Source organism: Anomaloglossus baeobatrachus, chromosome 2, assembly GCF_048569485.1.
Source record: "Anomaloglossus baeobatrachus isolate aAnoBae1 chromosome 2, aAnoBae1.hap1, whole genome shotgun sequence".
Classification (NCBI taxonomy): Eukaryota; Metazoa; Chordata; class Amphibia; order Anura; family Aromobatidae; genus Anomaloglossus; species Anomaloglossus baeobatrachus.
Window position 1 is genome coordinate 491,836,714 of NC_134354.1, and position 14,093 is coordinate 491,850,806.

The window sequence follows — 14,093 nt, forward strand, 5'->3', positions numbered from 1 at the left end:
CGTCGGCAAGCGACAGCGCTCAGCTGAGCGACCGGCCACCGGCATGCCCGGCCGCCGGCAAGTCACAGCGCTCAGCTGATCACCCGGCGGCCGGCTGCAGGGAGCGATCAGCTCATCACCCGGCGGCCGGCTGCAGGGAGCGATCAGCTGATCACCCGGCTGATCGTTTACAATAGTCTGCCGCTGGTAATAAAACTGTAAAAAAAAAAAAAAAAAAATCAAAACGAGCATTGTTTTGCAGCATCCGTTGCATCCGTTGTGCCACTATATGCAACACATCCGTTGCATCCGTTACACAACGCAATGCAACGGATACCGTTCAACGCAAGTGTGAAAGTACCCTAACCCTGTAATCTAAGCTGTGCCCACTACATGGCTTTTTGCTAACTCCAAATAGGATTTCTTATGGCTTTCTTCTTGCCAATCTTCCATTAAAGAGTAGATGTGTGGAATATACTATTAACGCCTGAGTCACGCTCTCCGGACATTAGCATCTCCGCTGATAAGAAATACATTCAGCTGACCCGCTCCTACCAGGAGAGTGTGCAGCCGTGGCCGGTGATGTGATTCGTGTCACTTGCAAGTGTGGCCTAATAGTTGTCTTGTTGACAGTTTCTCCAACCTGATCTGTGGATCTCTGCAGCTCCTTTTATAATGACCATGGTCCTCTTAGCTGTTTCTCTAATTAGTGTTTTCCTTGCTTGGGATGTGAGTTTAGGTGGCCGGCCATGTTTTGGTAGGTTTGCAGTTGTGGTCTGTGAGGTTGAACTGGATTTTTTTTTTTTTTTAACCTAACCCTACTTTACCCTTCTCCACAACTTTATCCCTGACCTGTCTGGTCTGTTCCTCAGTTTTCATGATGCTGTTTGAGCTCTAAGGCCATGTGCCCACGGGAGAAAATACCTGCGGATTTTGCCACAGAAAACCTGCGGATTTTCAGGATTTTCTAGACAAATCCGCAGGTTTACGCAAGTACAGACACTCCCCATGTTATCCTATGGGATTTGGGGAAGTGCTGCGGTATGTGCGACTTCGGAAAATGCTACAGATGTCCCGCAGCCGCCCGTAAGTGCATGTCAATTACTTATGCGGATTGTTCCGCGCAGATCACTATATTTACCTGCCTTGATTGAAGACACCAGAGACTCTTCTTTTTGTGTAGAAGAGAAAGACAAAGCTAGGAGCGGGATGCAAGAGGTGGGCGGGGCCTGCACAAGCTGCGGTCATGTGACCTTTTCGAGCTTCGGTCATCTGACAGCTGGAGCTCAACCAGGAGCGGGCTGGAAATCAAGTTGCTGTGTGATACAGGTAAGTATGAACTCACCGATCGCTCCAGCACTTGCTCTGCATTGAGGATGCAGTGCCCAAGCCATGGTACTGTATCCTCAATGCAGAATGACTGCAGCATATCTGCAGGACCTCCGCACCAAAAACGCAGTACAACTCAGACAAAGTTGTGCTGCGGATTTCTGGGAGCTCCTGCGGTTATATTCGCAGGACACTTTCCCCGTGGTCACATGGCCTAACATTCTCAAACAAACCTCTGAGGCCTTCACAGAACAGCTGTAGTTATATTGAGGATAAATTACACACAGGTGGAGACAATTTACTAATTAGGTGACTTCTGGAGGCATTTGGTCATTCAATATTTTATTCAGGGGTATCAGACTACCTGTTTAGAGGCTGCAAAAGACTTGGGTGAAGGCTCACCTTCCAGCAGGACAACGACCTTAAGTATCCTGTGGTGCTGAATACAAATGCCCATGACCATTTTCAGATTATTAGTTTTATACATATTTTTAAAATATTTAGATAATTTCCTGTAAACGTGACAAATACTTGGTCTATCATATAAAATATATTTGTTTGTGGGTGTAATGTTAAGAAAAAAAGTGTGGAAAATGCCAAAAGGTATGAATACTTCTTCAGGTCACTGTATGTAGTATTTGAAAGCTGCAGGAGCAGCATGTGCCACGATGTGTTAGTGGGCTTCATTGGTTATCATTGGTCCTATTTCTTCATGCAAATAGTTTCCTTGCGCTACTTTCCATTTTTATTTGTACTGTAGTGTATATTCAAATATAAGAAAAAGTTCTGTCAGCTGCAAAGAATTTGCAAATTTCACCTTCTATGGTCAAAAACAGTCAACAAAGATATTACCAGTTAGATTCAAATACATATTTTGCTTGTGGAATTGAGAGAGTGGGGGGTAATAAAAAAAAAAAAGTGTGTGTGATAAACACGTGTATTTTATTTTATAGTATTGGAATGTACTAAGTTTAACAGTGTCTCATGTTACATTCTTGTCTGACTTTACACCCCTCCATGATTTGGCGTGCATAGTCTGTTTCCTGAGATAAAGCCCTGCAATTTTATTTTTGGTGTGTTTTACAACTCTGGAGACTGTCATATGGGCTCTTTTCCACTGGCATACCGCTTCTGATGCGAGAGCATGGAAGCGATATGCTAATGACCCTCTGTTGCCTGCGTCAGCCGAAGGTCATGTGACTGTGATGTGATCTTGCGATCGTATCACCGCCTTGGAGAAGAGGGAGGGAACACTTTCTCCCATCTCCTCCGCTGCCTGTCTCTGCGTATATTGCACTGCAGTCGCATAACATGCGAGTACAGTGCGATGTTTCACATGCTCCCATAGGCTTGTATGGGGATGCGTGAGTCGAGACTCGCTGCAAAACTCATCATGCTACGATTACACCGAGCGCACGATGCATGTCGAGAAATAAAAGGAAGAAGGACACTGCCTCATTGATTAACACTGCTGCGAGTGCGGTCCGATGTTTTATCGGATCGCACTTGCACATGAAAATCACAAGTGGAAAAGAGTCCATAGAGAAATTAAAATCCATAAGACATCGCTTTGGTCTGTGGATAGGAGACATCCATCCACCCCCACACTGAACATATAGGATGTGCGCACGTTGGGTAATTACTTGCAGTTACGCTGCGCTTTGTAGCGCAGTGTAACTGCATGCATCCTGCGTCCCCTGCATAATCTATGGAGATTGTGCAGGGGCCATGCGCACGTGGCGTCTTAGAGCACAGCGCTTCGGCTGCTGCCCGAAGCGCGCGTTCTAAGAAGTGACATGTCACTTCTTCCGTGCGCTTTGCCGGCAGCCCCTGCTCCGTCTATGGCAGGAGCTGCATGCAGAGCGCACGTTCTCTGCTGGCACCATGCGCTTCAGAACGGAGCTTTTCAGCTGCGCTCTGAAGCGCATCTTTTAGGTGCGGTGCAGAGCGCACACGTGCGCACATAGCCTAAATCAGAGGAAGTAAAGAGTTTACACTTCCATCCTCCTTTATAGCTGGACCTCCTGGTGTGGACAGGTAATTATAGCTGGGAAAGAGATCACAAGTCTGAGATTCATTCAGAGCAGGCTTTGGCTATGCTCACACAAGGCATCTTTTGTTATGTGCATTTTGAGTGCATCTCATTTTCTGATAATGCACCCATGCATTTTTGACGTGTTTTACCGCGTTTTGCCCAATGCGTTTTGTAAGTGACATCTATTGACTGGAGGGCTCAAAAACGCAATACGAATTTACATGCACCTTAAAAAATGCAGCCAACAAAAGATGCCCGTGTGGACAGCAAAATAGAAATCTCATAGACTTTGCTGGGGGAAGGAAATGCATGCCTTTAGGTGCATCTTTGTGACCTCAAAAAAACACAGCAAAAGATGCCCTGTGTGAACATAGCCATGAGCTTCCTTTCATCAAAGCATTTGGTAGACACTGTCTCTGGTGTCCAGATATGAATATTGGGGTTTGCATAGATTTACATTTATGGGAGACATATATTTTAACGTTGTGACAGAATGGTGAACTTAATGCACTTCCTTATATAACTGAGATCTGATCATCAACTCCAAATGAATATCAGGTGATTAAACGGTCTGTGACACATCTGAACTGTATAGTGTTGACGCCAATACCACCACCATATTGAAAATGGGCCAGTCATTGTACAAGTGACAGATTGTATGTGCAGCTCTGACTGCTGGCCGCATTGTGAACGGTTGCCAGAGTGGCCTTCCATTGCACGCATTATTCCGGTCCATAAAATGACCAAAGTAGTGCATGTTATGCTATTTATTTTTGTTTTTAGTTGTACTTACAGACCAGTCTACGTGGAAAATAGTCCCTGTGACTTGGCACACAGACTATATTGGCTCTGTGCTGTCCTGGGTGCACGCTGATTATATGTCTGAACAAGCCCTTAAGAGTCTTGGGGGGAAAAAAACCTCTTTAAGCTGCATAAGATATAAAGAGTTTAAAGAAAATGTCCGCGAGTAGATAAAAATAACCAGCTTATGCATGGGAGGTTGCTATGGAGATAGACATTGTGAATCGGTGACCAGATTTGTTTTATAGTCTATAAATTTGTGGATGGTTTTGATTTTTCCTGTTGCTGTTTGGATAGGAGATTTGTATTGTTTGCATTAATATATATGGTACATTATGTACATGGTGTTACTCTGTATTCTACATTTGTTCCTAGTGAAACACTTACTTTTGGCTTATTTAGTGCAGAATATGGACCGTTTCACATCATGATTCTTGCCACACGACCATTGTTCAATTGGGGCTTCCATATAAAGCCCCGCAATTCAGATGTCTCCACTGATTGGCTCATTGACTTTAGGCCTTGTGCGCACTAGGCGTTTTTGCTGCGTTCTTAGGGGCGTTTTTTACCGCGTTTTTGTGCTGAAAACGCAGTGACATTGCTTCCCCAGCAATGTCTATGGGTTTTCATAAGTGCTGTCCGCACACAGCGTTTTTTTTTAGCTGCGTTTTTGTAGTGACCACAAAAATGCAGCATGTCAATTATTTCTGCGTTTTTCACTGCGTTTTTCACCCATTGAGTTCAATGAGATGTTCAACAACGCAATGAAAAACGCATATAGCCGCGTTTCTATGACTAAAAACGCAGCTATAAACGCAAGGGGTGGGTACTACAGTGACGTATACAGGAAGAGGATTCCTTCTGTTGGTAAACACAGAAGCAGGAATCCTCCCGGTACAGTCACCGCCGCTTCCACAACCCACCCGGTGCCATGTCAGCTGCCGTGCGGCGTCATGTCTGGGCGGGAGGTGGAAGCAGCGGCGAAAACAAAAGTGAACAGTAGAAAAAAAAAAAAATGTCATATTCACCTGTCTGCAGGGTCCCAGTGCCATGCCCGCTCCCAGCTCCTGTCCCAGTACCACCGCTCTGGCTGTGTGCTCTCAGGCACGTACGAAGCCTGCAGGACCTGGCGATGGATCACCTGATGCAGTCACCTGACGCATCAGCTGATCGTAATTCTCGCGGTGTCGCCCGGCCGGCTATCAGCTGATCCTGCCGTCAGGAGACTTCATCAGCTGATTACCGGCAGCTCCTGCAGCGATGGGACAGTATCAGACTCTCATCCGATCGCTCCACGAGCTGCTGGTAATCAGCACATAAGTGAGTATTTTATTTATTTATTTTTTTTCTACTGATGCATCATCTGATTTGTATAATCGGCTTTTATACAATCAGCTGATGTGTGATGTGATGTGATTCACGTCCTTGAACCTGACACATCATCTGATCGCTTTGCCTTCCAGCAAACCGATCAGATGATATTGGATCCGGATTAAACGGCGCGGGACCCTTGACCCAGGATTACTGCTTCTTTATTTCAATAAAGATGGAGTCACTAATTGTGTTGTGTTTTTATTTCTAATAAAAATATTTTTCTGTGTGTTTTTTTTTTTTTTTTTTTTATCATTACTAGAAATTCATGATGGCCATGTCTAATGAACGCCATGAATTTCGGGCTTAGGGCCAGCTGATAATATACAGCTAGCCCTAACCCCATTATTACCCAGCGAGCCACCGTCACCAGGGCAGCTGGAAGAGTTGGATACAGCGCCAGAAGATGGCGCTTCTATGACTGCAATTCGCAGCGGGGGTCCCAGAAAGCTTGGGCACTCTACACTACGGATTCCAATCCCCAGGTGCCTAGTTGTACCTGGCTGGACTCAAAAATTGGGCGAAGCCTATGTCATTTATTTTTTTAATTATTTCTTGAAATTCATGAAATAAAAAAAAAAGGCTTCCCTATATTTTTGATTCCCAGACTGGTACAAATAGGCAGCTGGGGGTTGGGGGCAGCCCGTACCTGCCTGCTGTACCTGGCTAGCGTACAAAAATATAGCGAAGCCCATGTCATTTTTTTTTATTTTTGGGTAAAAAAACTACTGCTTACAGTCCTGGATGGAGGATGCTGAGCCTTGTAGTTCTGCAGCTGCTGTCTGCTCTCCTGCATACACTAGTTCTGCAGCTGTCTGCTCTACTGCATACAATGAAGAACATATTGAAGAAGGAAATGACATCAGACCTTTTTTTTTTTTTTTCCCATCAACAATCTTTAATGGCATTGTGCACTGATTAAAAACGCAGTGAGCAAAAACGCAGCAAAAAACGCACCAAATCGCGGTAAAAACGCATGCGTTTTTGCCGTGTTTTTTAGCTGCGGGTGCGTTTTTTTAAGACAAAAACGCACATAAAAACGCCTAGTGCGCACATACCCTAAAGGGAACCTGTCACCTAGAATATGCGTTCTGACCCATCAGCAGACGCATGTGTACACTAATTACACCTCCCTACCCATCCTTGTGTTATAAAATTGTATAATATGAAAGTAATAAAAAACGTTTTACCTTCATATTTCGTATGTAAATAGCAGGGAATGTGGTCACAGGGGCGGCGCCTTGCCCTATGGATGTCTTCATATTTCCGTGGTATCACGCCCCTGTGGGCATGATACCATGGAGCGACGTCCCTGTCGCTCATTCTATCCTGCGAGCATAGCGCCAGTCTTCTCTCCCGGGTTCTCCTTGTCAGTTTCAGACGCGCACTGCGCATGCTCAGTGCGCATCTGAAGCCGGCGATTGAACACCCGGGAAAGAAGCCTGTCGCAATGCGCGCAGGATAGAATGAGCGACGGGGACGTCGCTCCATGGTATCATGCCCACAGGGGCGTGATACCACGGAAAGTATTGAGATGTCCATAGGGCAAGGCGCTGCCCCTGTGACCACATTCCCTGCCTTTTACATACGAAATATGAAGGTAATAAAACATTTTTTATTACTTTCATATTATACAATTTTACAGCACAGGGATGGGTAGGGAGGTGTAATTAGGGCACACATGCGTCTGCTGATAGGTCAGAACGCATATTCTAAGTGACAGGTTCCCTTTAAGGCCGAGTTCATATGTCTAGTATCTTGCTGCGTTTTTGATGTTGAAGAATTTTTGCACCAATTATCAGAATTATCCACGAAAGAAGTCAGACCGCACTCTCTGAATACAATCGGTGATCTTCTTTATTCAAAAAAAGTGCATGATAAAGAGCAGGAGAGGAGCTAGGTGCAGGCCCCCGCCAGGACAAGTATTAGAATTAGGTTGCCTGTCTTGGGGCTTTTTTGCTTTGCATTTTTAGTCCATTTTTAAAAAAGATTTTATTTTATTTTTTTTCCCCCAATGTATAACTAATCAATAGGAAGTCAGGGCTGCAACTGGCCACTTTAAGTACTTACACCTCCGAAGGTGGCTGAGAGAAGCCGGCGGTGATTGGGAGCGGGGCTCACGTGATGTCACAAGATCACACCCACCCCAGAATGCGGACCCTGCTGGAAGGGCGCCAGCCTGGGAGGGGAGTTACAGCTTTCCATATTGTAATTGTGGGAAACTCTAGTGGATAACCCCTCTAAGTAAAGCTGTTTTATTTTGGAAACTTCTCATTCCTGGCTTTGATAAAACCTTATTAAATAAGGTCCGGTGTGGATTACGTGCATTTTTAAGTTTGTTAACATTGTAGAAACCTTCTTAAAATGTTTTTTTTTTTTTTTTAAATCTGTGCATTCGTCTCCTCTCATTCAAATCTATGGGGAAAATGTGAAAATATAATGCATGTTTACCTCAAGGGAAATTGACAGGCTGCATATGTTAAAATGCCACATGTCAGTGCAGTAAGAAAGCTCACTGGCCATGTGACTAGAGAAATCCCAGACACTGCTGGGACTGTCAGGCTATGTTCACACACTGCATCTTTTATTCGTTTCTGAGGTCACAAACATGCACCTAAATGCATGTATTACCTTCTCCCAGCAAAGTCTATGAGATTTCTATTTTTCTGTCCACATTGGGCATCTTTTTTGGCTGCATCTTGGCAGCGTTTTTGAAGGTGCAGGATGTCAATTCTTCTTGCGTTTTTCAGCCCTTCCAGTCAATAGATTTGACATAAAAACGCATTCGGCAAAATGCGGTAAAAATGTGTTAGGCTATGTGCGCACTGCACCGCACCGAAAAGATGCGCTTCAGAGCACAGCTGAAAAGCTGCGTTCTGAAGCGCATGGTGCCGGCGAGAACGTGCGCTCTGCCTGCAGCTCCTGCCATAGACAGAGCAGGGGCTGCCGGCAAAGCGCACGGAAGAAGTGACATGTCACTTCTTAGAACGCAGAGATTCGGGCAGCACACGTGCGCACATAGCCTTAAGCGGTTTTTGATGCTTTTTTTTTTTTTGCCGCGGGTGCATTTTTTGGGGCCAAAAACACTGCATCTCTGTGGTTAGAAAAGATGTACTGTGTGAACATATTTGTGTATATATATATATATCTTGTATTTATATTTATGTGCCTGTCCACAAATTTTTGTTCTATTGGAGGAAATTTTTTCCCCCTTTTTGTTGTTGTTGTTGTTGTTGTTGTTGTTGTTGTTGTTGTTGTTGTTGTTTTGTTTTGGTGAATTTGCAATAAATATTATTTTAATTATTTTGATTACCTTTTTTCAGCGGTCCACAATTTGGTTTCTGGTTGTTAATTACGGTAGACTGTGTGAGCATAGTCTAATAAGTTCTTTTTTGCATAAGTAATATATGCAGCAGAAAAAAAAAGGTATACCAGGTACTCTTGTGTGAACTAGGCCTAATGGATCAGACTACACTTTATGCTGTCTGCCTTTTTAAAGTGGGCGCAAGAATAGTCAACCTTGTTTTTGCTTCATAAATGTTGAAACTACTAAAAATAAGGTCTGACAGCGATTGATGTGTGGCAAATATGAGATGTGAACATGTCCTTATGTAAGGATCAATCTGTGCTGCTGTAGATGGATAAAAACTCCTCGCGGTCAATGACAGGGGCTTTATTCAGTGTGTTTCGAAGTGAAACCCCTCTTCTCCAGAGCAGGCACCACATTCAATTTTTAACATATCCTTAGTGTGATACAGAATACTTGATTTTCAAAATGAAAATGCTATACAGGAAGAGAGGTGAGCCGTGGGCCTGCACAGTGCCATTGACCGTGACACGTTACCCGGCCAAAAATCACTCTTGGCCATTGTTTCTTTCCAGCAGAATGCAAGTTATTTGGGGTAACGGAGACAAGAAGTCACAAAAAGTAAAAACCAGTTGGATAATCTTTGTCTTACTAGTTGCTGTTATCCTACAGGTCACTTTGCAACCACATTTAGCTACATGAATGTAGCAGCAAGAATGACAACTCTCTAGCCATAGTCGACTGTGGTGCCAGCCTAGGTGGGATATACTGGACCTGAATCCAGAGGAATTATTAAAGTCCCGTGTCACGCTGAACACCACTACATTGCGATGTCTGTGCTCCGCCACTGGTGACTAGGAGGCCTTGTGTAAACAGCGGAGTGTTTGCACAACTTGTTCCCACACAGAGCACGGTGCAAAAATGTAATACAATTATATTATGTGGTTTCTTTCTTTATTTCCCATGGACTTATGTCTTTAAATATGCGCCAAGTCTTGGGCAATGTTATGTACAGAAGGTGAATGTCTTGTGAATCAGAACTAGATACTTGTAGTCAGGGCTGTGGAGTCGGTAAGCCAAACCTTCGACTCCGACTCCGACTCCGACTCCTCAAATTCTCTTGCACCGACTCCGACTCCGGCTCCGACTCCGACTCCGGCTCCGACTCCGACTCCTACATATATTGCTTATAGTTAGGTGAAAAATTTATTGTAGTACATGAATATGTGTATGTGAACATCAGACATTTAATAATTTTTATGATACAATAATCAAGATATTTGGATAGAACATAAAATATATTTATTGGAATACAACTTTAGAACACAAAAAACTGTAATAAATTGTAAATATGTAATACACTATGTAATATACAGTAGATTACATATATATCTTGTGTGTGTATATACACTGTGTGTATGTGTATATATATATATATATATATATATATATATATATATATATATATATATATATATATATATATATATATATATATATATATATATATATATATATATATATATATATATATATATATATTACATATTTACAATTTATTAGTTTTTTGTGTTCTAAAGTTGTATTCCAATAAATATTTTATGTTCTATCCAAATATCTTGATTATTGTATCATAAAAACAATTAAATGTCTGATGTTCACATTGTACTACAATAAATGTTTCACTTAAATATAAGCATTATACTAAATGTTATTATTTAGTAAAATATTCAGCACATTCTGCATTGCACTCCTGTCCCCAATTTATTATATATTTTAGGAGTCGGAGTCGGTGCATTTTATACCGACTCCGACTCCGACTCCGACTCCACCAAAATGAGCTCCGACTCCGACTCCGACTCCACGACTCCGACTCCGACTCCACAGCCCTGCTGTAGTTGTGGAACCATAAAGGTAGGCTCAGACTTTGCTGCTTCAGTTCAGTTGCTTGTTCTCTTAGGCTATGTGCACACGCTGCGTTTTTTTGACGCTGCGTTTTTGTGCATTTTTGGCCGGTAAAACTCACAAAAACGCATGCGTTTTTTACCGCGATTTGGTGCGTTTTTGGCTGCGTTTTTCTGCATTTTTCCAATGCATTGCATGGGGGAAAATGCAGAAAAACGCAGGAAAGAATTGACATGCCCATTTTTTTTTTTTTTTTTTTTTTTTTTAAAGCTTAAAAACGCAGCTTTAAAAAAAAAAAGTTGTGTGCGGACAGCAAAAATTAAAACTCATAGACTTTGCTGGGGAAGCAAAGTCATGCAGTTTTGAGGCCAAAAACGTACCTGAAAAATGCACTGTGTGAACTTACCCTTAGATTTTTCTTCCCATGTGAATTCCCCCCTCCCCCACTTAAACATTTTATACTAAGGCTGGTGTCACACTTGCAATTGCCTCGCTTGTACATAATCTCGCGTGTATCTCTCGCGAGTGACGTTGCATCACCCGGCATGGCCACACACTCTCCTCACAGGAGCATCACAGCTGCATAAAGATGTATGCAACCGACCCGCTCCTATGAGGAGAGTGTGTGTCCATGCCGGGTGATGCAACGTCACTCGCGAGAGATGCACGCAAGGTACTCGCATGTGTGATACCAACCTAACAAGATGACTGAGATTTGTACAATCTCATTCAGAGTGCATTTTTTTTGTTTCCTTTTTTTTTGTGGTTTTTGTTTTTTTGTTGGAACGCAGCATGTCAATTTTGTTTTCTCTACTGCAATTTCTCCCCACTGAGCTCAAAATTGACTTAAAGCTAAAAAAAAAACCAAAAAACCCCAGACTGGATAAGCATAAAAACCCCATAATTTTTGCTTTGGGGTCATTCCATGTCAAGTGGACCAGTGGTCCCCACTCGACCTTCTCCGATTTTGCTGAAAATTTATAGGATGTACATGTATGTTTGAAAAGAGGTTCTGTAAATTTTTAGGGCCAGATCTCAAGTACATTGGGCACTGTTGACCTTTCACTGGAGGGTCCACCAAGCCTGCGGCTTCAGCTAAGGCCCCTTTCACACGTCAGTGATTCTGGGACGTTTGTGCTTTTTTTTTTAAACGTCCCAGAATCACTGACATATGCAGACCCATTGTAATGAATGGGTCTGCTCACACGTCAGTGATTTGTCACTGCACGGGTCTCCGTGCGGCGTACCCGCGTGTCCGTGATTGCCGCACGGAGACATGTCCATTTTTTTCTGGCATCACTGATGTTCCACGGACCACGCAGTGGTGTGGTCCATGAAACCCGTGCCAGAAAAAAACGTGCTTTTAAAATAAAAAACATTTTAACTCAACCGGCGTCCAGCGATGTCCTCTGCAGCCCGTTCTCCCTGCTCCTTCTGTGCCGGCTGATTACTGTCGCGCATATTCATTATGCCCGACACAGCCGACCCGGAAGCAGCTCCTGCAGGGGTCACCGCCGGCCGGATGCTGCGTCGCGGGAGCGATCAGCACCATGGAGAGCGGGAGCGGGTGCAGGTGAGTGAATCTCTAAGTGCAATCACGGGCCACGGAGAACGGAGCCCGGATTGCACTTAGACAACCCACGTGTGCCGTGATTTTCGGCACACGCAGGGACATGTGCGTGTTTTACACGCCAGTGAAAAACGTCAGTGTTTTTCACTGACGTGTGAAACGGGCCTAAGAGGATTTTGCAAACTTTGGCACATAGCCATTAGAGTTCTATACTGGCTATGATGCTGAAATTTGGCATACTAGCTCAACTTTTGCTGCTAAACACGATAAAATTATTACCGGCTATGACAAAACAATTTTTCGGCCGCAATTTTGTGTCAAAGTAGCTTGTAAAACGCCTCGTATAAAATTTATGCCTAACTTTGCCCATATATAACTCAAGACCAAAAACCAATAGTAACTGGTGCTTTGCCCTGTACACCAAACATCTACATGACTTTGCATTGCTGCAATATCACGGTCAAAGCATATGTATTTGTGGAAATATTCACACCCACATATGATGAAAAACTTAAAAAAAAAAAAAAAAAAAAAAAAAAAGAGTTTTACCTATTTTTAGGTCAAATTTCTCAAAAAGGGTCCCCCTAAAATATATTAATTCTGATATCATTAGAAAGAACACATTTTTCTCTACAAGGATCATTGGGGCTTTTTTTTTTTTTTTTTGGAGTCTCTCAGTTTAAGAAAAGAAAAATGCCACTGAACATGGTGTTATTTATGCGCGGAATGCATTGATTTTGTGTTTGATTTTCAGATTCTTATAACATGTTACAGAGTTGTATTGTTGCTAGCAATGTCTATTATAATCAAAAACCTATAAACCTTTTTATTTATGAAAAGTTATTGACTAATAATAACAACTAATCAGTAATTGCTCACGACATGACACAGTTGCAGTCCACACTTTCTTAACAGTAATTGTGGAGTATCTCAAGACTCTCATCTATGGGATTCGTCATATCCACTACTTCAGCGATGGATCTGCAGCCCAGTACAAACATTTCAAAAATGTTCTCAACTTGTGCCACCACAATGCTGATTTCAATATCAGCGCTGAATGGAATTTTTTTGGTACCAGTCATGGAAAGTCGCCCTGTGATGGGATTGGAGGGACAGCAAAGAGGTTGGCAGCTCGTGCCAGTCTTAAACGCCCAACTGAAAACCAAATACTGACCCCGGTGGATTTATTCAACTTTTGCAATGAGCAACTGCATGGAATCAAGTTTTTTTTTTTTTTTTGTTTTGTTCCAAAAGAAAAAATTGACGAAATAGGGGTAGTTCAAGAGGAAAGGTTCAAAGATGGACATACAATTGCTGGAACAAGAGAAAATCACCAGTTTGTGCCAATTGATGACAAAAAGATTGGCATTTCAAGGGTATGAAATGACCCATCATCTTTCATTGCCCATGTAGATAGATCTGTCAGATCAGAAATGCCTTTTGTGCCAATTGCAAACCTCCAGCCAGGGCAATACATTGCCTGCATTTACGATAGGAACTGGTGGATTGGAAATATTTCTGAAATTTCAGTCGACGACCATGATGCATTAATACATTTTATGCATCCTCATGGAGCAGCTAGCTTCTTTCACTGGCCTGTGAGAAATGATACATGCTGGATTCCCGAGCAGTCGATCATTGCAATAATTCCAGCACCAGCTGCAACAGCAATGGGCCGACAATACAGCTTCTCTGAACCCATTATGTTGCAAATTCAGCAGCAATTCCAGACCACTTAGACTGAACATTATGGCTTGGGAACCAACAAAAGATACCCAATATTAGGCTTGGGATCC

General features: G+C 42.9%; 1 protein-coding gene across 4 annotated transcripts in view; it reads left to right on the plus strand.

Annotated features, from left to right (window-relative positions):
* The window catches only part of MAP4K4 (mitogen-activated protein kinase kinase kinase kinase 4), a 289,343-nt gene that overhangs the window by 58,503 nt on the left and 216,747 nt on the right, over positions 1–14,093 (plus strand). The window lies entirely within an intron of this gene.